Here is a 27,093-nt window from a genome sequence, read left to right as displayed (position 1 = left end):
ATCCTTCTCAATATGATCAGGGTGCATCAAAGATGCCCATTTTACAGCCATTATTCAATATTGAACTAGAAATGCTAAGTACATCAATAAGAAAAAGAAAAGAAATGGATTTAGAATAGACCATGGGTAAACAAAGTCATTACTCTTTGTAGATGACATGATGGTATATTTAAGGAATCCAAAAAACAAAAAGACAAAAAACAAGATCAAACTACAATTAACAACTAGCAATTTTAACAAAGTTGCAGAATATAAAATAAAACTACATAATTCATCAGCAGTTCCACATATTGCACAAAGCCCACCACCAGCAGACAAAAAGAGATATTCCAATTAAAATAACTATGTATTTAGGAGGATACCTGCCAAGACAAAAAAAAAAAAAAAAAAACTTTTAAAAAAATAAGATTTCATAAAATAAAGTCAGAGATAAACAACTGGAGAAATATCTTTTCCTCATGAGCAGGAAGAGTCAATATAATAAAAATGATAATTTTGCCTAGATTAATTAGTGTTTTAATGACATAACAATCAAACTAAAACATTTTTCATAGAGCTTGCAAAAATATCAGATTTCTTCCAAACAAACAAAAGTTTAAAAATACAACGGAATAGTTCTTGGAAGCCACTGAATTAGCAGCAGTAGTGGCTGCTTCCAGAGTTTTCAGTTCACTTATAGTAAAGTGGTCAGAAGGAGATTATAGGGGTGTCTTTGTTAGCCCTGTCAATATTTGAATTAGTCCTGGGTGACATTCCTAGCACAAGGAGAAGGACTAGCACTTCAAAACTTTCTACCATGGTGAAGCAGGGATCCTCTTCAAAGAAAAGAGTTCTTAAAGTTATTCACAGGAGAGTTCATGCACAAAAAGAGTGAAAAGTCAAATAATAGCCTGTGAAAATGAGCAAACAGTAAAATGTTCTGATCATAGAAAGTTACTATGATGACAAGGAAAATTAAAACATAAATTGTGAAGAAAATAAAAAAGTCAATACTCCTACATTTAAAGCCTCCAAAAAGAATATGAATTGGTTTTAGATGATGAGGAGTTCAAAACGATTTTTTTTTTTTAAATCAAGTAAGGGAGATAAAGGAAAAATGGGAAGAAAAATCAGAGTGATGCAAGAAAATAATGAAAAACAAGTCAACAACTTAGCAAATGAGACCCAAAAATACTGAGAAAAGGAAAGAGATTAGGCCAACTGGTAAAAGATATACAAAAATCCAAAGAGGAGAACAATGTCTTCAAAAGCAAATTGGCTCAATGGAAAAAAAGAAACAAAAAAATCACTGAAGGAAAAAAAAAAGCAACTTCTTAAAAAATAGAATTGGCCAAATGGAAAAAGGAAATATAAAATTCACTGAAGAAAAAGATTTTCTTTCAAAATTAGAAATGAGCAAATGAAATGCAATAACTTTATGAGAAATCAAGAAACAATAAAACAAAGTCAAAAGAATAGGAAAAAAGACAGTGTGAAATATTTCATTGGCACAATAACTGACCTAGAAAATAGATTCAGGAGAGGTCACTTATAATTATTCGACTACTTGAAAACCATGATAAAAAATAAAGAGGCTAGACATCATCTTTCAAGAAATTCTTAAGGAAAACTGTCCTGACAATCTAAAACAAGTGAGTAAAATGAAAATTTAAAGAATCTATCATTCACCTCCTGAAAGAGATCACAAGATGAAAAGTTTTTTGTAATATTATAGGAAAATTCCAGAGCCCCCCAAGTAAAAATAAATAAATTGCTAGCAGCCAGAAAAAAAAAAAATCAAGTATCATGAAGCTACAATCAGGACAATACAAGATTCAGCAGGTCCTATGTTAAAGCACCAGAGAGTTAGGATATTCTGGAGGGCAAAGGATCTAGGCTTATAACCAAGAATTACACACACACACACACACACACACACACACACACACACACACACACACATACACACTGTATATGATAGAAGACACAGGTGTGAGTTGAATATAAAGGGACAATAACTAAAATGCAATCGAGGGGTAAGATGGTAATGTACTAGAAGAAAAAAAGGAGAGGCAGAATGTAAAAAGACAAGAAAAACCTATTACGATGGAATGGATAGCGAGGAGTTAAAGAGAAATGAGTGAATACAATTCTCATCAAAACTGGCTCATAAGGGAAATAATATACACTTTCAATTGTATATAGAAATCTAACATACCCTACAAGAATATAGGAGGGGAAATGGATTTGAGAAGGGATAAAGTTAGTAGAAGGGAGGGCAGATTTGAGGAGCAAAACATTATTAAGGAAGGACAGGGTGAAAAAAGACAGATTAGAATAAACAGGATGGGTAAAAATATAGTTAGCATTGGTATCTGTGAAAAAGACAAAGTTTTGAATCAAGTTTCTCTGATATAGATTTCATTTCTCAAATATAGAGAAAATTCAGTTAAATTTATAATAATAAGAACCATTTTCCAATTGATAAATGATCAAAATATATAAAATTTTCATATAAAGTATTAACACTATCTATAGCCACATACAGATATTCTAATTCACTATTGATTGCATATTAAAACAATTCTGAAGTACTATCTCATACTTTTTGGATTAGGTACTAGGACAAAAAAGGAATATAACAAATATTAGAAGGAAGGTGAAGAAAATGAGACATTAATGCATTGTTGTTGAAATTGTAAACTGATTTTGCCATTTTGTAGAACAATTTATGTCTATGCTTAAAGGGCTATGAAATCTTATATATTCATTGACCTAGTAATTTGATTACTAAATTTGTTTCCCAAAAGATATTAAAAATCAGTAAAAAAAAAATAAAATAAAAAGGGAATAGGTAACGAAATATTTAAGGCAGTTCTTTTCTGGGGACAAAATATTGGAAACTGAGGGGATGTCCATCAATTGAGGAATGTCTGATATGTGATTATGATGAAATGCTATTGTGCTATGAGAGATTATGAACAGGATGCTCTCAGAAAAAAATCTGGAAAAAAACTTCCAGAAATTGTTGCAAAATGAAATATATTGTGTACAAAGTAATAGCAATATTTTAAGAAAATCAGCTGCAAAGGATATATCCATTATCAACAATATGATGCAAGATAACTCTGAAGAACTTATGATGAAAAATACCATCAAACCCGAGAAAAAGAACTGATGCCATCTGAATACAGATTTAAATATGCTTTTGTTTGTTTGTTTAGCCTTCGTCTTAGCCCTTAACTTATAAGAAATTGCTTGCTTTCTCAAAGGGATAGAGATGGAGAGCGCAGAAGGTAAAGAATCTGGAACTTAAAGTTTTAAAAATGAATGTTGAAATGTGTTTTTTACATGTAATTGGAGAAAATAAAATAATAAATTTAAAAAGTTAAGCTAAAATAATATTTCCTTTTATATCCATTTCTTGTGTTTTGTTAGTGTTGTATAGAAATATGATTTATTTTCTTAATTTTGTATTTGTTCTTTGCATAAACTTAATAATTTGATTAAATTTAGACCTAATTATCTTAAATGTCCTTAGTAAACAAATATTATCCACAAATGAATATATTTTAGCTTCATCATTAATCATGTTTGTTCTTATGTCTTTCTGTTATGGGCCAGAACTCTGAAACAAGGATTCTTATAAGGTGTTAAGTCAATGGAATTGATAAAGACAATGGTTATCTATTTTAGCAATGTGCTTAATAGTTCTCTAGTTCAGTACATGTACCTAGTACTTAATATAGTTCTACAAGATTCATACCTATGATAATGTAATTATAAGAGAGCATATAAGGTCTGACAAACTCAGCCAGAGTGAGAGCCAGAGAAGACAAGCAGACTGGAAGCCAGAGCTCAAGCCCTAGGATTCATAAAGATTCATTTCCATCTTCATCAGCCTTGTGGTAGCTGGACTGTCCTCCTTCTCCCTCCATTGAGACCAAGACTCTGAAAGGCTCTCCAAAAATCTGCCCCAGGCAAAGAACTTTGATTGTAAAGGAGATAATAAAGGATTTGGACTTTAACAACTGGCTATTCTCATGGCTATTAACTTGCTGAAATGAAGCTTACTCCAAGACCTCCAGAAAACCAAGAGAACACTACATCTTTCAACTATTGTGAGCATTTCTGGCAGTGTCAAAAATCATGGTCAAAATGGGTATGTTTATTTCATAGTTTTTCATTAAAGGAGGGGGAGGGGGCAACCAGTGTTTCTCTAATATATATATATATATATATATATATATATATATATATATATATATATATATGTATGTATAAATCACTTAACACTGTTTGGCTGTGTGATCCTGGGAAAGTCACTTAACCCCAATTGCCTCAAAAATAAAACATAATATACGTAAAGTGCTTTTCAAAACAAAAGTGCTAGGTGATGGAGCCAAGATAGGAGAGTACATAAGATTTTGACTGCATTCTTCCTGGCTTCCCTCAGAATCAACACTAGATCAGGCCTCTAAATGGATTTTGGAGTGAGAGAACACACAAGTATTTGGAGTTGAATTTCCAGTTAATGATATCTTGGAATGACTTCAGGAAAGGTCTGTAATTTGGACTAATGGAAAGTGGTCCTGTGCGGGCATAGTAAAGGGATGACCAGGTGGAATATAGTAAAAGGCTCTTAGTCAAAATACAGCAGCCTTGGCTACATAGTCATAGTTCAGAAGGCTAGTGCATTAGTGGATTCGATGTGAGACTTCCATCACAACTACAGAAGGCAAAGAGTGGGCCATGAATCATATCATAACAGGCAGGACTTGGCTAGACACATCCAGCATAGTGGAAAAGCTTGCAGGAGTACCGAGCCTATGGCACTGAGAAGCCCCTCTCACCCTACAGAGAAAACTCAGGAAAACCCCCTGTGTCCCCTAGGAGAAGACTTCAACATTTAAAAATGAACAAAAAAGCAAAAAGAGCTCTAATCAAAAATAGCTACCATGGAAACAGGGAAAAACAAAACCCAAATCTTGAGAACACTAAAGAGAAAATGTATCTAAATGAAGATTCAAAGGGTGATATGAGTAGTCTCTAATTCAAAAGGTTCTCTTTAAAGAATTCAAAAAGTATCTCAAAAGAAAGAAGAAAAATTGAGAAATAAATCAAGAGCATTGCAAGAAGATTTGGGAAAGGAAATACAAAAAATGAAGAAAGAAAATAATTTAAAAATGCATATGCTGAAATGAAAAATATACTAAAGAAAACAACTTCTTAAAAACACATTTGACAAAATAGAAAAAGACAACAACTCCTTGAAAAACAAAATTGGTGAAATGAATAAAACAACTATTTTAAAAATACAATTGACCAAGTGCAAAAGAAAGTTTAACAAGTTAAGAAAATAGTTAACTAAAAATTAGAATTGGACAAATAGAAGAGAATGACTCAATTAGACATCAAGAATCAATCAAACAAAACAAAACAAAAAGAAAAAAATAGAAGAAATTGTAAAATACCTCATTGAAAAAAAAAAGTCAAAAACTGCTGACTTGGTAAATAGATCTAGAAGAGAATATCTCAAAATCACTAGACTATCTGAAAACTACAATAAAAAAAAAAGATCCTGGACAACATCTTTCAAGAAATTCTCAAGGAAAACTGTCCCAATTTCATAGAACCAGAGGGCAAAATAACCATTGAAAGAATCCACTGTTCATCCCCAAAACAGACCCCCAAATGAAAACTTCAAGGAATATCTTAGCTAAAATCCAGAATTATTGGATCAAGGAGAAAATACTTCAAGCAGCAAGAAAGAAATGATTCATATATCAAGGAACCACAATCAGGATTATCCAGGACCTAGCAGCTTCATTTTAAAGGACTGAAGGGTCTGGAATATGATGTTCCCAATGACAAAGGAGCTTGTACTACTGCCAAAAATCAACTTCCAAGCAAAACTAAGCATTATCTTTCACAGAAAAATATGAACATTCAATGAAAAAGAGGTTTTCAAACATTTTTAATAAAAAAGAAGAGAGTTAAAGAGAAAATTTGATCTTCAAATACAGAACTCAAAAGAAGCATAAGAAGGTAAAGAGGCAAAAAAATAAACTGTTTTTAAAGGTTAAAATGTTTACAATCCTACATGGGAAGATGCTATGTATAACTTTTGAAAACTGTAACTGTGTTAGCATATACTTAGAGGTATAAGGTAACTTTAATGTACATGTATATATAAATATATATATATATACATATATATATATATATATATATATATATATATATATATATATATATATATATATATATATATATATATACACACACACACACACACACGCATATATATAAAACCAGGGGTACAAAAGAGATTATGCTGGAAGAAAAGATATGTGGCACTAAAATGAGGTAAATTGCATTACTTCAAAAGGCCAAAAATGATCTATTACACATAAGGGACAGAAGGGAGGGGGATGAGCTTTGTTTGAATTTTAATCTCATAGGATTTGGCTGAAAGAGAGAATATCAGCCATATTTACTTTGTTATAGAAACTTGTCTCACCTTACAGGATGTAGGAGGGGTAAAGGTGAAAGGAGAGAAGACTAAAATAAATACAAGGGGAAAGGGTTAAGAAAGGGAGGGAGGACCTGAAAAAGGAGGGTAGTCTGATGGAGTCTAAGATCAGAAGCAAAACATTGGGTGGGAGGGAAAGGGGGGAAAGAAAAACAAAAGTTTAACTGGGGAAAAAATAGGATGTTGGAAAATACAGAATTAGTATTTTTAAATGTGAATAGGAATGGGATGAACTCTCTCATTAAATGGAAGTGGGTAGCAGAGTGGATTGAAAGATAAGACCCCAGTGTTAATTCTTTACAAGAAATGCATTTGAAGTAAAGAAATACTTATATAGTAAAGGTAAATTTTGGGAGCAGAATCTATTATGCTTCTGCTACAGGGGAAAAAAAAGCAGGGGTAGAAATCCTGATCTCAATTCAAGCAAAAACAAAAGTAGAACTAATTTAAAAGGTAAGGAAGAGTATTATGTCTTGCTAAAGGGTGCCACAGTTAATGAATTAATATCAACACTAAACATATATGTACTAAGTGGTAAAGAATTGAAATTCCCAAAGGAGAAGTTAAAAGGGTTGCAAGAAGAAAGAGGAAGAAAGAAAGTGGGGGATCTTAATCTTCCTCTACCAGAAATAGGTAAATTGAATCACAAAATAAAGTTAAGGAGGTAAATAGAATTTTAGAAAAATTAGCTATGATAGACTTATGGATAAAATTGAAAGGGGACAGAGTAGAATTTACTTCCTTTCTCAGCAGTACATGAAACTTATACAAAAAATTGACCATACATTAAGGCATAAAATTTTCACAATCAAATGCAGAAAGGCAGAAATAGTAAATGCATCCTTTTCAAACTGTGGTACAATAAAAATTACTTGTAACAAAGGGCTAGGGGAAAATAGACCAAAAATTAATTGAAAACTAATCTAATCCTAAAGAATGAGTGGGTGAAACAACAAACCATAGAAACAATTGATAAATTCATCCAAGAGCATAACAATAATGAAACAATATATCAAAATTTATGGAATGCAGCCAAAAGAATTCTTAGGGGAAATTTTATATCTCTAGATAGTTATATGACTAAAATGGAAAAAAGAGAAAATCAATGAGTTAAATATGCAGCTAAAAAAGTAAGAAACAAAAGAAATTAAAAGCCCTAATTAAATACCAGATTTGAAATTCTGAAAGTTAAAGGGAAGATTAATAAAACTGAAGAGAAAATCATTCAACTAATAAAACTTTGAAGTGATTTTATTGAAAAAACTAACAAAATAGGTAAATCTTTAGTTTACTATTTAAATAGAAAAATAAAAGAGGAACATTAAATTACCATCATCATAAATGAGAACGGTGACATTATCACCGATGAAGAGGAAATTAAAGCAATGATTAGGAGCTATTTTGTTGAACTTTATTACAATAAATTTGATAATCTAAGTGAAATGAATAAATGCTTATAAAAATATTGATTGCCCAAATTAAAGAGGAGAAAATAAATTATTTAAATAGTTCCATTTTTGAATAAGAAACTGAACAAGATATAAAATCCTTAAGAAAAAATCTAGAAGCCAGAGGGATTTACAAATTAATTTTATCAAAATTTAATGAACAATTAATGTCAGTACTATGCAAACTATTTGAAAAATAGGGAAAGAAGAAGCCCAATAAATTCCTTTTAAGACACGGATATGGGATTGATACCTAAACTAGGAAGGACCAAAACAGAGGAAGAAAAGTATAGATCCATTTTCCTAATGAATATTGATACAAAAATCTTAATTCAAATATTGGCAAAGAGGTAATAGTAGGATTATACACTATGATCAAGTAGTATTTATATTAGGAATGCAGAGTTGATTAATACTAGAAAAAAACTATTGGAATAATTGATTATATCGATAGCCAAACTAACAGAAATTATAATTATATCAATAGATGCAGGAAAATCATTTGACAACATCCAGTACCTATGCTTTAAAAACAAACAAACAAAAAAAAAAACTAGAGAACATAGGAATAAATGGAGTTTTCCTTAAAATGATCGAGAGCAGTTTGGTAAAACCATCAGCAAGCATCATAGGTAGACAGGGAATTACTAGAACCATTCCCAATAAGATCAGGGGTGAAGCAAGGTTGCCTACTATCACCATTATTATCCAATATTGTATTAGAAATATTAATGTTAACAATAACAGAAAAAAGAAATAATAAAAATTAAAGTATGTAATGAGGAAACAATTTGGAGCTATGCTCAAAGAACTATCAAATTCTGCATATTCATTGATCCAACAGTGCTTCTATTGGGTTTGTATCCTAAAGAGATCAAAAAAGAAAAAAAAAAAAAGGTGGGGGGAGACACATGGGCAAAAATATTTGTAGCAGCCCTTTATGTAGTGGTCAGGTACTGGAAATTGAGTGAATGCCCATCAGTTGGGAAATGACTGAACAAATTATGATATATGAATTAACTAAATATTATTATTCTATAAGAAACATTCAGCTGATTTAAAAAAATGATTAATTTAATTGAACTGATACTAAGTGAAAAGAGCAGAATTAAGAGAACATTGTACACAGCAAGAACAAAATTATGTGATCATAAACTGAAGGACTTGGCTCTTTTCAACAATAAGGTGATTAAGGACAATTCCAATAGACTTCTGATGGAGAGATCAGCATCCTAAGAGAGGACTATGGGGACTGAATGTGGATCAAAATAGTATTTTCATCCTTTTCATTGCTGTTGCTTGCTTGCTTGTTTTTTTCTCATTTTCCCCTTTAGATTTCAGTTTTCTTGTGGAATGTGGAAATGTTTAAAATAATTGTACATGTTTAACCTATATTGGAATACTTTCTGTGTAGAGGGAAAGGTAGGTGAGGAGGGAGGGAGAAAAAAATTAGAACATGAGTTTTTGCAAGGGTGAATATTGAAAAACAGCTTTGCAAATATTTTTACAAATAAAAAGATATAAAAATAAAATTGCTACATAAATAGTAGTCATTAGTGGCAAAAATATTAATATTTAAAATGTGTTTTAAAAATATTTAACAAAGTTCACATGTAAATCCATCTGGTGTTAGCATTTATGATTTTTCTAATCTCCTTTAATTTTAGCACATCTGTGGACTATTCAATTTAATTTTCTAAAGTTGCTTATTTGTTATATATCAATTTGAATAATTTATGGATTTTATTCATTTACATTTTATTACAAATTCTAGTCACATATATATGTGTTTAATATATTCTGATAATTGCCTTTCTGTTTATTGTGATTTTTTCTTTTTCTTTTGGTTAATTTGGATTTCCACTTTAAGAATATATCAGAAAGTTTATCAGATTTATTGATATTTTTAAAAAGGTCTTTGCTATTATAGCATGAACTTACTACTATATTTTAGTTATGCTTGCTTTACTTTTGATTTATTATTTTTCCTGACACTCTGAATTAAAAAAAAAAAAGTCTTCCACAGATTACGTTAAAACTCTTTATTTTCTCTTTAGAAATAAAAATGTTCATGCCTTATTCCCTAAAAAATGAGTATTTTGTAAATATGAAATGAGGATTTATTGGACTCTATCATTTCACTTCATTTTTTAAAATTCTGTTCATTTTTTCAAGTTTTTGCTATTTACTGTTATTTAATTTTCAAAATCTTGCTCTATCCTAAACAGGAGTTTTACCTCAAACTGACCACTCTATTCTTTTTCTTTTTGTTCCTTTATCATGTGTACATCAATGATTTATTTTATTATATAATATAATGCTCATGAACAAAGTAGAAACTTAAACATTTGTTAAATAAAAATTTCTGAACAGATATCAAACAAGAATTTTCCTTTCACTAAGTAATTGTAATCTGCATAGAATTGATTTGAAAAATATAAAAATAATTATGGGGCTATGATTTATTATAGATATTTAAACTGTATTTTAAAATTCCCTTTGAGAAATATTTATTTTAAAAATGGAATTCATATAAAACTACATTAAGAGTGATTCTCTTGAATCATAAAGGCTAAGGTCCCTCCTTTCTTTCGTGAAGCTAAAATTCTGAATCATAAAAGGCAAAAAATAAATGTAGGCCTGCACAGTAAAAGTAAGCTTCATAGAGGAGATCTAAGTTTTGATTTTAGAAGTTAGTGAAGAGGAAGTTATTTCATGTAATAGAAATAGCATGAATATGGAAGCTGGAATGAGGTATATAAATAAAACTTTTTTTTCCCCCTTTGTCCTCCTTTACTCTCAGTGCACACACATTTACCCCATATGTCCAAGGTTAGGATTCAACTTTAAAATGACAAAAACAAATACATTCAGTAGACATGAAGCCTGACAAATAAAATATTGAATTTAATGCTTTTGTTAATTTACATCTATTTAAATCTCATAATGTAAGGCAAGTGTTTTTTTTTTATTTTGTATATATGTGTGTAAATTTTTTTGAGAGTCTGGTAGTATACAGGCTTCTTCTGTAGATAATATTTTAATTAAATAAGTAGAGTTATGAAGGGAATCAATTTACTTGAACTATATATGTACATGCATGTATATATAATATATATGTATTATGTATATGCACATACATATATGTATATATTTATATAAAGACATAATACAGAGATAAAATGCTTTCCCAGAATGTGATCTTTAACATTTTAAAAAATTAATTTATTTTAATATTCATTGCTTTGTGCATCATTTTGTGAGAGAAAAATCAGAAGAAAAGGGAAAAACCATAAGAGAGAAAGAAAAACAGAAAAAAGTGAACATAGGATGTGTTGATTTATATTCAATCTCCATAGTTCTTTTTTCTGGATGCAGATGGCATTTTCTATTTAAAATCTACTGGAATTGTCTTGCATCACTGAACCATTGAGAAGAATGAAGTCTTTCATAGTTGATGATCACACAGTCTTGCTGTTACTGTTTATATTGTATTCCTGCTTGTGCTTGTTTCACTCAACATCAGCTCTTGTAAATATATCCAGGCCTTTCTAAAATCAGCTTGTTCAATTGGGAAAGTATTTTTAAAGTTAAAGGTTCTGATAAAGGTCTCATTTCCAAAATATATAGAGAACTGACTAATTTATAAGAAATCAAACCATTCTCCAATTGATAAATGGTCAAATCATATGAACAGACAATTCTCAGATGATGAAATTGAAATTATGTCCACTCATATGAAAGAATGTTCCAAATCACTTCTGATCAGAGAAATGCAAATTAAGACAACTCTGAGATACCACTACACACCTGTCAGATTGGCTAAGATGACAGGAAAAAATAAAGATGAATGTTGGAGGGGATGTGGGAAAACTGGGACACTAATACATTGTTGGTGGAGTTGTGAAAGAATCCAGCCATTCTGGAGAGCAATTTGGAACTATGCCCCAAAAGTTATCTAACTGTGCATACCCTTTGATCCAGCATTGCTGCTATTGGGCTTATATCCCAAAGAAATACTGAGGATGGGAAAGGGACCTGTATGTGCCAAAATATTTGTGACAGCTCTTTTCATAGTGGCTAGAAACTGGAAGATGAATGGATGTCCATCAATTGGAGAATGGTTGGGTAAATTATGGTATATGAAGGTTATGGAATATTATTGCTCTGTAAGAAATGACCAACAGGAGGAATACAGAGAGGCTTAAAGAGACTTACATCAACTGATGCTGAGTGAAATGAACAGAACCAAAAGATCGCTGTACACTTCAATGTTGTATGAAGATGTATTTTGATGGAAGTGTATATCTTCAACATAAAGAAGATCCAACTCACTTCAAGTTGATCAGTGATGGACAGAAACAACTACACCCAGAGAAGGAACACTGGGAATTGAATGTAAACTGTTAGCACTACTGTCTTTCTACCCAGGTTACTTATACCTTCGGAATCTAATACTTAATGTGCAACAAGAAAATGGTATTTACGCACATATATTGTATCTAGGTTATACTGTAACACATGTAAAATGTATGGGATTGCCTGTCATCAAGGGGAGGGAGTAGAGGGAGGGAGGGGATAATTTGGAAAAATGAATACAAGGGATAATGTTTAAAAAAATTACTCATGCATATATACTGTCAAAAAATTAGAAATAAATAAAATTTAAAAAAATAAAATAAAACCAGCTTGTTCTTCACTTTTAATACAATAATAATCTTCCATCACTTTCATATACTACAACTTATTCAATCACTTCTTAATTGATGGACAATCTACTCATTTTCCAAATTTTTGTTACTGCAAACAGAGCTGCTACAAATATTTCTGCAGATGTGGGTCTTTTTCTCTTCTTTATAATTTCCTTGGGATATAGACCCAGTAATGGCACTGCTGGGTTGAAGGGTATGAATAGTTTGATAGTCCTTTGGGTATAGTTCCAAATTGCTCCCCAGAATGGTAGTATCATTTCACAACCCCACCAACAATGCATTCGTGTCCAATTTTCCCATATCCCCTCCAACATTTGTCATTATCTTTTCCTGTCATTTTAGTTAATCTGAGTGGTGTGAGGTGGTACCTCAATGTTATGGGCCAGATCTATGAACTTGAAACAAAAGGTTCTCACAAGGTACTAAGTCAGTGGAATTGATAGAGACAATAGGTATCTAATTTAGCATGGTTCAGTATGATTGATTTAATCCTACAAGAAGATGTTATGAGCCATGGGAATCCCATGTTATGGGACAAACATGGGAAGACAAGGCCCATCTTGGCAAGGGACTTCTAGATAAAATTGTTGATGCTTTCAATGTGGATATAGAGATAGAGAGAGAAGACACAGTGAGAGAAGACCTAAAACCCTATATCCAAAATGCCACAAGGACTTCCACTGGGCCTCAGAATGTAGATTGACTTAGGGAAATGAGAAGCACGACCCAGCTCCAAGACCTCAATCAAAAAGTAGTGATGTAGTAGTGATGTGATTGCAACAAGAAGAATTGCACATGTCAGTTAGTCTTAGAAATACTAACAGATATGTGCAATTCTTCTTGTTGCAATCACATCACTACTAGCCTGTGTTACTGTGTGCTTAAGTAATTTATGTAATTATGTGTAATACCTCCCATATTGATAGATTTATGTATACCTGTTATAAGAGTGAGACCCTTCAGAAACTTGCTAATTTGACTTGATTTCCCCATTTCCTTTGATGTTTCATTTCCCTTCCTGGAACATCAGGGAAGGTGTGATCACCTCCTTTTATGGTGTTTTCACCCCTTTTTTGAGGAGTCATGGAAGGTGTGATCACCTCCTTGTTGGGGGTACTCATCTCCTTGAAAAGTCAGGGAGGTCATGACCACCTATGTTCTAAAAACAAAAGAAAGTGGAAGATGTTATGGGCCAGAACTCTGAACTTGAAACAAATGATTCTTACAAAGTACTAAGTCAGTGGAATTGATAGAGACAGTTATCTAATTTAGCATGGTTCAGTATGATTGATCTGATCCTACAAGGAGATGTTATGGGCCAGAATTTGAAATAAAGTACTAAGTGGAATTGAGGAGACAATGGTTAAATCTAGTTTAGCATTGATTTAATCCCTTAACAAATAATGATTTCCTAGTGATATAATGATTGGTTTGTACTCAGTGTACAACATATAAGCAAGAAGCTCTCAGGGACAAATGGACAAGTGCACTAGAAGCTCTCGGATGCTGAGACAGATTCATTCCATCTTCCACCTTTCTGGTGGCTGGAGGTTGAAGTACAAATCTTTCAGTCGGGGAGATTCAGAAGCCAGAGAAAGAGGCAAGAGCTCAAGCTTTCAGAACCAAGGAGAGAGATAGGCCTCCAGAAAAACTAGCGGAGGCCTAAGTGAAAGACTTGGAAAGAGACAATAAAGGATTTAGACTTTAATACCTGTCTGCACTTGTGGTGATTACTGAAATGAAATGAAGGCTGCTCCCAGAGACCCCAAGAAAATCAAACAAGAGAACATTACATTTTTAAGAGAATATTATATCTCAAAATTGTTTTAATTTGTATTTTTTCTAATAAATAGTGAATTAGAGCATTTTTATATATGAGTATACATGGCTTTAATTTTCTCATCTGAATATTGTATTTTCATATCCTTTGACCAATGGGATCTATTTTAAAAATAAATTTATTATTTATTTTTAAATTTAAATTCCATATTATTGTATCCCACTCACTGAGAAGCAAATGTTCTCTTCTTTTCTGGTGGTGTTTTAATTGAAAATAATCTATTTAATTTATTTTTTATTGTAATTCTAGGTTCTTTTCTTTCCAGAATATTGTATTCCAAGTCCTTTATTTTTATTACATGGAAGGTGCAATCCAAACTATGACTGCATGAGATTTGAATTTTTCTTTTTGTTTACTTGCACTATTTTCTCCTTAACATAGGATCTCTTGATGAGAATTAGATAAGGAGTATCTAAATGGAATTAGGTTTAATGGAGGTCTAGTGGAAGGTTCGGGATACAGGGAGTCAAATAGAGCTCCCCTGCAACCCCTTTGTATTTGGCTTAAGGATACAGAGTTAAATGAGGTCTAGTAGCGGCGCAAGAGTTCTCTGAAAAGGAATTTACAGCCCCGAAAACTTAGATTGATAAAAGAGGTTTATTGTAGGGTTTGAAAGTAAAGTTTAGTTGGTAAAGTTGAGGGAAGAGATAAGAGGCCACTGGAGCTACAGATCTGGTGGACAGAAACCCTTGACATGACTGGCATAGGGAATGCCATGTTTGGGACTCCTGCAAAGAGTGGACTCCAGTTTCCTTCTTTTATAATGAGGGGCTTTTGATAATCTTGAAGGGGCTCGCGGGTGGAGTCCCAGGTTGACTCCTGGCAGGGTTTCAGACAGGGTTAGAATCTTAATAGAATTCTGTGGGTTTTTAGTAAGGAACTGTTTGTGCTTGGGGTTGGGGTTTGGAAACCTAAGCAGATCATTAGAATGGGGGCTGGGGAGATCCCAGATATCTCCCATTGGAATTCATGGGGGTTGGAAATTAGAAAGGAATCTTAATCTACATGACTCTGGTATTTGACTGTAATTTAGCTGAATATCTCTCTAGGAGATGATTGGTGGATTCTCTCAATTTCTTTTCATTTTAATAGGATATCAGGACAATTTTTCTTGATGATTTTATAATAGGTGATGTTAGAATTTTTTGTTTTGTTTTATTTTTTACATCATGCCTTTCAGGCAGTCCAATAATTTTTAAATTGCCTCTTTCAATCTTCATTTCCATGTCAGTTGTTAATCTGGTGAAACTTTATTTCAAAGTTTCTTCTAATATTTTTTATTTTTGGAACTTTTTTTTTAATCACTTCTTGATTTGTTCTGAATCATTAACTTCCACTTCATGAATTTTCTTTCTTTCTTTCTTTCTTTCTGTTTTTTTTTTTTTTTTTTGTTTTGTTTTGTTTTTTTTGTTAAGGATTTTGAATTAAATAGCTTGCTGAGAGTCACACAGCTAGTGTCAATTGTATGAAGCCAGATTTTAACTCAGTTCCTCCTGTCTCCAGGGCTAGCACATTACACCTCTACATGTCCTGAATTCTAATTTTTAAGGAATTCTTTTCTACAATGAACTTTTTTTCCCATTTGTCCAATTATGCTTTTTAAGAACTTCTCTTTTGTATTTTTGTCTTGTTTTATCAAGCTGTTGACTCACTAAATTTCCACCATCACATTTTTCTCTATTTCTCTTATTTGCCTCTAAAAATTAAGTTCTTTAGACATTCTTTCTGAGCTTAAGACCAGTTTACATTTCTTTAATTATTTGCTTATACATAATTTGACTTTATAGTTTTCTTCTGAGCTTGTCTTGATCTTCCCTGTCACTGTAGTAGCTTTTTTAGTCAAGTTCTTTGTTGTTGTTGTTTGCTCATTTCCCCCGACTATTTCTTCACTTTTAAGTTCATGTCAAAGTTAGGCTCTGATCCTAATGTGAAGGGAACACCATCCCAAATTTTAGGTTATTTTTGCTGCTGTTCTAAGAGCTAGTTCTTAAAATAGTGTAAATATTCTGATGCTTGATCAAATGAGAGGTATGGTCACTGTTTTCTTGACCCATGCCCTGGTCTTATGCATGAAGGACCTCTATTTCCTTCAAAGATTCTGACCATAGAAAATTACATGGTGACAAGGAAGAGCACATTATACATACAGAACTCATGAAGGAAAATGCCATATTCTTACCATTGATCATCACAGAAGGCTGATAGATGGATCATTCTTATTTTTCTTGCAGTCTTTGGATATAAGAACTTTGACTTTATCTTTTTCTGTTAGTAGTTTTCCTTGACCTGAGAGTTCTGAAATTTGGTTATAATGTTCCTTGGAGTATTATTTTTGGATCTTTTTTGCTGAGATAATGATGAATCCTTTCAAAGTCTATTTTGCTCTCACTTCCAGGATATCCAGACAGTTTTCCTTGATAATTTCTTGAAAGATTCTTTTCCAGACCCTCCTTTGATTATGGTTTTCAAGTAATATAATTATTCTGATATTTTCTTTCCTAGATTTATTTTTCAGGTCAGTTGTTTTTCCATGATGTATTTTATATATTTTTTCATTCTTTTAAGTTTCTTTGATTGATAATTGATGTTTCACAAAGTCATTAGTTTTCATTTGCTACATTCTAATTTTTAAGGTGTTCTTTTTCAAAATTACCTTTTGTACTTTCTTTTCTATTTGATCACTTATACTTTTTAAATTGTTTTCCTTAGTGGATTTTCTATTTCATTTTTCATTTGTCTTTTTCATTTGACCAATTTTAATTTTTAATCAGTTTTACAAGAGCTCATGGTTCTCCATCTTCCTATAATTCTCTTGCATTCTTCTCATTTCTTTTCTCATTTCTTCATCCTTTCTGATAAGATTTTAAAACTTTTTTTCTGCTCTTCTACAAGTTCTTTCCATGCTTGAGACCACTCTTAAGGTTTGACAATTTACCTGGGGCAGAACTGGGGTGTGATTACCTCCTTTGAGCGCCAAATGTTGAGGTCTTGGATATCTTAGAATAAGATGGAGTCAGGATAAGCAAAAGTCTTTATTCCTGGTCTTCTGGGGTCTCCATCAGGAGATTAGATCTAGCAATCTTCACACCTTCTTCCTCTCTCATCACTGCCAAGAGAGAATGATCCTGACTGTCCTACTCCACCCTCTCATCTCTCTCTTTTCCTTCTTTGTCCACACCCACAGATCTAGCCAGCACAGAATAGTTGGGGAGGGTCATTCTCTAAGCATATGTTAATAGAGAATTTTCCAATGGGTAATTAGCCTGAAGTGCTAGATTAAGTGCATCTGCTCAGTTTTAGCCATTTAAACTGGGATCCTTAGCAAGTAATGTCTGGTGTATATTGAGGCTGGGCCATCTGTTTCCCCTGAAAAACACTAAATAACATGGTGGGCTGATCCCTGGAAAATATATACCTCCCTGACTTATGTGTATATTTGTTGAGATCCGATGGCTGAAGAAACTTGTTTGGTGGGTGGTTACACCTGGGTGTACATTGTGTTTCCTAGTTAGAGTCAGCCAGTTCCCCTGATTTCGCCAAGGCATGGGGTGTTGCCATTTACCTGTTCCACTGCTCTAGGGCCCAAGATTTCCTTCTGCTTTGTGAAAATATGGCATGTTCCTGTACTTCCCTTGTCTTAGTCACTTTAGGATCTGGCTTGACGTGCTATTTTATGGTTGCCTATAAGTGAACTGGAGAGTTATAGCACTTTACTGCTTATTCTCCCATCTTGTGTTCCAGACCATGTGAATTGGCTGCCTACTGCCCATTCATACCTCATTCATTACATTTCCATGTTAAACATGGCACTCATACCTGTTAGATGAAATCTAAATTCTAAGATTCTGAGAATAATTAGTTCCCAAGAACATACTATGTTCTTTATGTATGTGGCATTTGTAAATATGGCATTTGTGGGAAGAAGTATTTTTTGTTTCCCCAACAAGTTTCTTTTCTTTCTTTTTTTTTTTTTAAGTAATTATACAACTAGAAAATCATTATTTATTTCAGTCATGGAACCATAATATGAATTATTAAAGCACTCCCTATTTGGTGAATTAAATGCAGTTAATTCACTCACATTGTCACAAAAACACACAAAAAAACCCAACAAAATTAAAACAGCAATGAAAAGAAAAGATCCTATAAATGATTAGGGCCTAGATTCCAAATGCAAATACATAAAATGAAAAGGAGGATTTATGGAATTTGATTAAAAAAAATAAAAACAGCCTGTTTTCTAACCAAATATTCATTCCTCAATCATAGGATATAATTTTATTTTCATAATAGAAATAGAATGAGAGATATATGGGTAAAAAGTGAATAATCTCTTTTTTGATTAAAATTATTCAAGTTTTTTGTTATTTTTTTAAGCACATGTCATATAATTAGTATACTTCTTTAACACATATTCTGTAATAATTGTTTCTTAAAGGTCTGTTGAGTTGTTTATGAGACCAACAACATCTTGGGTATAAGGAAGTATCTTTTGTATAGAACCCAATCATTTAGAACCAATTAACAACAGGAACTTTTCTTGAAAGAAAAACCTGCAAAGAACACCTTCAAAGTTAGAATTTGACAGATGAAAACGAATGACTTTATGAAACATTAATTATCAATCAAAGAGAGATAATTTGGTTTCCTCCTTACCTATTCTAATTACTTTAATCTCTTTTTCTTCACTTATTGCAAAAACTATCATTTCTAATCCAATCTTGGATAGTAATAGTAATAATTGGCAACCTTCTTCATACCTGATCTTCTTCTTGGGAATGGTTCTAGTTTATCCCCATTACATCTGATGCTTGCTAATGGCTTTAAAAAGATACTATTGATCATTTTAAGAAAAATTCCATTTATTCCTATGATAACTAGTATTTTTAATAGGAATGATTATTGGATTTTAATCAAATGTTTTTTTTTTTCTACATCTACGAGATAATCATATGATTTTTGTTACTTTGGCTATTGATATAATCAATTATTCTAATAGTTTTCCTATTATTGAACCACCCCTGCATTCCTGGTATAATTCCTACTTGGTTATGGTGTATTATGCTGGGATAACTAGCTATAATCTCTCTGCTAATATTTTACTTAGAATTTTTGCATCACTATTCATTAGAGAAATTGGTCTATAATTTTTTCCCTCTATTTTGACTCTACCTAGTTTAGATATCAGCACCATATCTGTGTCATAAAATGAATTTGGTAGGACTCCTTCTTTCCCTATTTTTTCAAAAGAGTTTGAATAGTATTTGAATTTATTGTTCTTTAAATATTTGAAAGAATTCATATCTAAATCTATTTGGTCCTGGAGATGGTTTCTTAGGGAGTTGATTCATAGCTTGTTCAATTTCTTTTTTCTAAAATGGTACTATTTAATTAAGTTATTTACTCCTCTGTTAATCAAGCAGTCTATGTTTTCATAGTTTTCATTCATTTCACTTATATTATCAGATTTATTGGCATATAGCAAATTAGCAAAATAACTCCTAATTTTTGCTTTAATTTTCTCTTCATTGGCAGAAAGTTCACCCTTTTATTTTTGATAGTAACAATTTCATTTTCATCTTCCCTTTTTCTGATCAAGTTAACTAAAATTTTATGTATTTTGTTGCCTTTGTGAATATGATATTTTATAAAAAGAACAGTACATGGATTAAAATGATAGAATAATTCCATTAAGATGATTATGAGGGAAGCAGTATCATATATTAGCACATGAACATCCTAATAGTATCTATTAGCTGTTATTCCTTACCAAGTCCTGCTACCTGATCTATTTTAGTAGTTCATGGCCTTAAATTCTTACACTCAAATCTATAGTGCAAGTCATAGAATTTTTATGCTCTAGACAAAGTAGGATATTAGCCATTTCTTGTTTAAACTTGACTCTTGGCATCAGAAACACTCCATTTTCTCTATCTGTTAAACTATTTCAATTCTTTCAAGGCCCACTTCAAATGACACCTTCTTTTTGAATTCTTGTTCATCTTCCCAGTTGAAAGTCTCTCCTCCCCCAATTTTCCTGCAATAAGTTTTCTGCATTTTTCCCTTTGCTTCAACCACATTAAAATTTAATCCACTGAAAGTCAAGAATAATGCTATTTTAAAACACTTTTCAAAGCTCAGATATTATTCCATTTGCCTTATAGATATTAAAGGCTTAATAATTATTTGTTGAATTTAGTTGAATAACTAGACTAGAACTATAATGTAATTCAATCTTATCCAAAAAGCATTTACATAATACTGTAAGCAAGGCATTTAGATAAGTGTAGCATTCAAAATACATCCTATTCCTCCAAAAATAAATAGTCTCTGATCTCAAGTAATTTACAATCTCATATAATCTGCTTTTCTTCATCAGCCTTTCTATCTCTGGTTTTACTCCTCCAACTTCTTCAGACTCTCCTGTGGTATATTATTTCATCCATCTTTTTAAGCATGTCTTTAAAACACTTTAAGCAATATACTAATAGCCTCATTGTTCTAACATTAATAATTTTTTTTTTTATCCACAATCTCTTGTTAGAGGTTTCTGCTTTTCCTATTATGTCCCTGTTTGTTCCACTCAATAAGGAAACAAAACACAGCTTTATTCACTTTTCTCTTCAATTATGCTGGAATATTTTGAGATGTCCTCCCTCTTAATAAACTGTTGAAAACTCCTTTTTCAAAATAACTCCAAAAATGAAAATGAGGATATATAAAATAACAAAGCAATTCACTTAGTAGGCTTGTCATCTTTGGAATTATAGTATTTATGGAAAAGACATTATTACCTGTAAGTATGGTGGAGGAGGTCTGAATTACACTTGTAAAACTAATTTGTTTTGTGCTTAGTGGGTATTCAGTACTTGGAAGTAATAATTATTACTTTTCCAAGTTCCAGCAATAATGCTAGATAATAATCTTATCTCCCTTTTTTATTTAGGCCAGCCTCTCCCAGAATGAAAAAACCTAAGGGTGATTTTCATAAATAATTCAACTCACTTCCTGCCAACTGCCTCTAGGGATACAGGATGAACTTCCTAATGTAGATAACAATTTTTAAACTTTAATTGCTCTGGACATATAACAATTGTCCATTGGGAGTTACAAACAGTTTTTGTAGTATGTGTTAACAATTGAACAGCTGGAAGGTAGTATGGCTCAATATATAGAACTGCAGAATACAGAATATGAGGCCCAAAGCAGTAATCCCACTTCCACTATTATGGAAGAATAACCTTGAATAGGTACTTTGAAACACTCTAGGTCATACCAAGAATCAGAAGAGCCCTAAAGATAATTTAACATATCTAAATTCTGTCTTTTTAATTTTCTTCTTGTTTCCTTGGAAACCTGTTTTAGTAGGGTAACTTCAATGTAATTGTGTTATACTAATAAATTGATGGCATATTATGTAACATTAAACCTAAGGTCATCTGTAGCAATTCTTGGAAATAAACTCAAATTCATTTTAATAAACAAATATGTGCCATGTAACCCTAGAGAAGAAATGATCAGATGAGCATAAGGCTTAAATGTCATCAAATTAAATATTAAACCAAGCAAGGATTATAGTCAATAGATTTTTAGATCATTGGGCTAAACCCATGGGGAAAGATGGTCAAAGTAGGGACACAAAAAATTGAAGCATCGTCACGTTGGATCAGAGTCTTGTTCAATCAATATATTATCTCCAGCTGAGTGCCCAAGAAGTATTGTGCATGAGAGTATCATCTCAATCACAAATTCCCCCAAAGTTTTTTAAACTTCTTGAGTTAGTTTCCAGTACCTAACCCTTCAGAATCAACTGTTAGAGCAATGTGCATCTTATTTATCTTTATGAAAAGTGTAACTTTTTGTTCTGATTTCACTTTATTTGAGATTTAAGATTAAATTGTACTTCTGATTGGATATAGCAAAATCGTTTGTGTTAATTCTACCATGTTCCTTGAAATATTCTTGGAGTAATTAGATCCTTTTTTTTTTTTTTTAAATTCATTTTTCCAAATTATCCCCTCCCTCCCTCCACTCCCTCCCCCCGATGACAGGTAATCACATACATTTTACATGTGTTACAATATAACCTAGATACAATATATGTGTGTAAATACCTTTTTCTTGTTGCACATTAATTATTAGCTTCTGAAGATATAAGTACCTGGGTAGATAGACATTAGTGCTAACAATTTACATTCGCTTCCCAGTGTTCCTTCTCTGGGTATAGTTATTTCTGTCCATCATTGATCAACTGGAAGTGAGTTGGATCTTCTTTATGTTGAAGATTTCCACTTCCATCATAATACATCCTCATACAGTATTGTTGTTGAAGTGTACAGTGATCTTCTGGTTCTGCTCATTTCACTCAGCATCAGTTGATTTAAGTCTCTCCAAGCCTCTCTGTATTCCTCCTGCTGGTCATTTCTTACAGAGCAATAATATTCCATAACCTTCATATACCACAATTTACCCAACCATTCTCCAACTGATGGACATCCATTCATCTTCCAATTTCTAGCTACTACAAAAAGAGCTGCCACAAACATTTTGGCACATACAGGTCCCTTTCCACTCTTTAGTATATCTTTGGGATATAATTCCAATAACAGCAATGATGGGTCAAAGGGTATGCACAGTTTGACAACTTTTTGGGCATAGTTCCAAATTGCTCTCCAGAATGGCTGGATTCTTTCACAACTCCACCAACAATGTATCAGTGTCCCAGTTTTCCCACATCCCCTCCAACATTCATCATTATTTGTTCCTGTCATCTTAGCCAATCTGACAGGTGTGTAGTGGTATCTCAGAGTTGTCTTAATTTGCATTTCTCTGATCAGTAGTGATTTGGAACACTCTTTCATATGAGTGGAAATAGTTTCAATTTCATCATCTGAGAATTGTCTGTTCATATCCCTTGACCATTTATCAATTGGAGAATGGTTTGGTTTCCTATAAATCAGGGTCAGTTCTCTATATATTTTGGAAATGAGACCTTTGTCAGAACCTTTACTTTTAAAAATATTTTTCCCAATTTGTTACTTCCCTTCTAATCTTGTTTGCATTAGTATTGTTTGTACAGAAACTTTTTAGTTTGATGTAAACAAAATCTTCTATTTTGTGATCAATAATGATCTCTAATTCTCCTCTGGTCATAAATTCCTTCCTCCTGCACAGGTCTGAGAGGTAGACTATTCTCTGTTTCTCTAATCTATTTATTATCTCCCTCTTTATGCCTAAATCATGGACCCATTTTGATCTTATCTTGGTATATGATGTTAAGTGTGGATCCATAACTAATTTCTGCCATACTAATTTCCAGTTTTCCCAACAGTTTCTTCTGAATAATGAATTTTTGTCCCTAATGTTGGTATCTTTGGGTTTGTCAAAGATTAGATTGCTATAGATGTACACTTTTTTGTCCTTTGTATCTAATCTGTTCCATTGATCTACCGGTCTATTTCTTAGCCAATACCAAATGGTTTTGGTGACTGCTGCTATATAATATAGGTTTAGATCAGGTACACTTAGACCACCTTCCTCTGAGTTTTTTTTCATTAGTTCCCTTGCAATTCTCCACCTTTTATTCTTCCATATGAATTTTGTTGTTATTTTTCTAGGTCATTAAAATAGTTTCTTGGGAGTCTGATTGGTATAGCACTAAATAAATAGATGAGTTTGGGGAGTATTGTCATCTTTATTATATTCGCTCGGCCTATCCAAGAGCACTGAATGTCTTTCCAATTATTTAAATCTGACTTTATTTTTGTGGCAAGTGTTTTGTAATTTTTCTCATATAATTCCTGACTATTCTTTGGTAGATGGATTCCCAAATACTTTATACTCTCAACATTTGTTTGGAATGGAATTTCTCTTTGTATCTCTTGCTGTTGCATTTTGTTGGTGATATATAAGAATGCTGAGGATTTATGTGGATTTATTTTGTATCCTGCCACTTTGCTAAAATTCTGAATGATTTCTAATAGCTTTTTAGCAGAGTCTTTGGGGTTCTCTAAGTATACCATCATGTCATCTGCAAAGAGTGATAGTTTGATTTCCTCATTTCCTACTCTAATTCCTTGAATCTCTTTCTCGGCTCTTATTGCCGAGGCTAGCGTTTCTAGTACTATATTGAATAGTAATGGTGATAGTGGGCAACCTTGTTTCACTCCTGATCTTACTGGGAAAGGTTGCAGTTTATTTCTATTGCATATTATGCTTACTGAAGGTCTTAAATATATGCCCCTGATTATTCTAAGGAATAATCCATTTATTCCTATACTCTCAAGAGTTTTTAGTAGGAATGAATGTTGGATTTTGTCAAATGCTTTTTCTGCATCTATTGAGATGATCATATGGTTTTTATTAATTTGATTATTAATATGGTCAATTATATTAATAGTTTTCCTAATATTAAACCAGCCCTGCATTCCTGGAATAAATCCTATTTGATCATAGTGTATTATCCTGGAGATGATTTTCTGAAGTCTTTTTGCTAATATCTTATTTAAGATTTTAGCATCAATATTCATTAAGGAAATTGGTCTATAATTTTCTTTCTCAGTTTTCGATCGACCTGGTTTAGGTATCAGTACCATGTCTGTGTCATAAAAGGAGTTTGGTAGGACTCCTTCATTCCCTATTTTTTCAAATAGTTTATATAGCATTGGGGCTAATTGTTCTTTAAATGTTTGGTAGAATTCACATGTAAATCTATCTGGTCCAGGGGATTTTTTCCCGGGGATTTGATTAATAGCTTGTTCTATTTCTTTTTCTGAAATGGGACTATTTAAGCAATTTATTTCCTCCTCTGTTAATCTAGGAAGCCTATATTTTTGGAGGAAGTCATCCATTTCACTTAAGTTATCAAATTTATTGGCATAAAGTTGGGCAAAGTAACTCCTTATTATTTCTCTAATTTCCTCTTCATTGGTGGAAAGATCCCCCTTTTCATTTGTAAGACTAACAATTTGATTTTCCTCTTTCTTTTTTCTGATCAGATTTACCAAAGGTTTATCTATTTTATCGGCTTTTTCATAAAACCAACTCTTGGTTTTATTTATTAATTTAATAGTTTTTTATTTTCAATATTATTGATTTCTCCTTTTAATTTTTGTATTTCAAGTTTAATTTTTGGTTGGGGGTGTAATTAGATCCTTTTTTAACCTTTGCCTTGTAGACTAATGGGTATTAATTAGGTTTTTATTCTCTGATTCCAGTCTTTCTTTAATTCTTCCTTTTTTCCCCCAATTCAGAATCTTTCTTGGTTCTATTAAGTCATGTGATACACTTCAGGACAGTAATCTAAATACCATCTTCACCAAGTTTATTTGTTTGTTTACCAAGGAACAATGATTTTTTTGTTTGTTTGTTTCATTTTGAATATCACACTAATTGTAAGAGAGACAAATTACATTTATTAGCAAATCTAGCAATTGCAAATCACTGGGGTTAAAGGGCTCTCAATAATCATAGATCATGAGTGAGAACTGATAGTATTTTATAGTAATTAGCAAGATGACAGAGCATAAGTGTATCTTCTTCTGATTGACTAGAAGTAAAATGCTTTCCTATTATTTTGATAATAGCAAATTTGCAATAACCTTTATGAAATCCTTTAATCAAAAAAAAATGTTATTTGGAAGTTTTGGGAGTTGCCACAAAAGCTTAAATTTTATCAACTTGACTTTTAGGTTAAGGAAGTTTCTTCTATTTATCAACCATATTAATCAACATTGTTTTAGACTATTTAAAATAACTAGCAGTATAAAGTTGGAATATTGCTGTAGTATAGGAAAAGATGAGTTAATGCAGTTAGAAAAAACATGGTAAGATTTATACTTATGAAAGAAGCTGTTATCCACCTTCACAGAATTAGGACTAACAAGCATAGATATATAGATTACATAGATATATATGAAAGTACATATGACTATATCTATATGATGTAGATATTTATATAACATGTGATATATATGTATATATTTGCGTTTCTCTCTCTCTCTTTCTCTCTCTCTCTCTTTCTCTCTCTCTGTATATATATATATATATATGTATAGTACCTACACACACGTGTGTGTATGTATGTGTGTGTGTGTGTGTGTGTGTACACATGCTTAATTGCATGTAGCCTTATTGTGAGAGTGGGGATAGGAAGAGGAAAAAAGAATGATATAAAAAGTATGCAGTAGAAAACAAAAAACAACAAAGTATTTAAAAGGAATGTGTAGTCCTATTTTTTATAGAGACTTTCTTGAAATGGAAATGTATTCCTTTATATTTTGAATAATCTCTTATGCTCTGCTGTACATGGGACAATGTTGCTATTTGTTTGTTTTCCTATTTTGTATTTGTTTAAAATTTTTAAAAGAAAGTTTCTCCAGAATGTAGTTGAGAGGCTAGTTAGAAGAGTGGAGATACAAGTCAAAAGACAAAGGTGAAGATACAAATCATGAGATAATGTGGAACTACAAGTTACAAGAATTGAATTATGATCCAAGTGACTTAAGGTTTGAGTAAATTGCAAGATTAAGGGGATATTTTGAATATATATTGCTTAATAAAGTCTAAACAAAATAGAAT

This window comes from Sminthopsis crassicaudata, chromosome 1, assembly GCF_048593235.1.
Source record: "Sminthopsis crassicaudata isolate SCR6 chromosome 1, ASM4859323v1, whole genome shotgun sequence".
Classification (NCBI taxonomy): Eukaryota; Metazoa; Chordata; class Mammalia; order Dasyuromorphia; family Dasyuridae; genus Sminthopsis; species Sminthopsis crassicaudata.
This window is presented reverse-complemented; position numbering follows the sequence as displayed.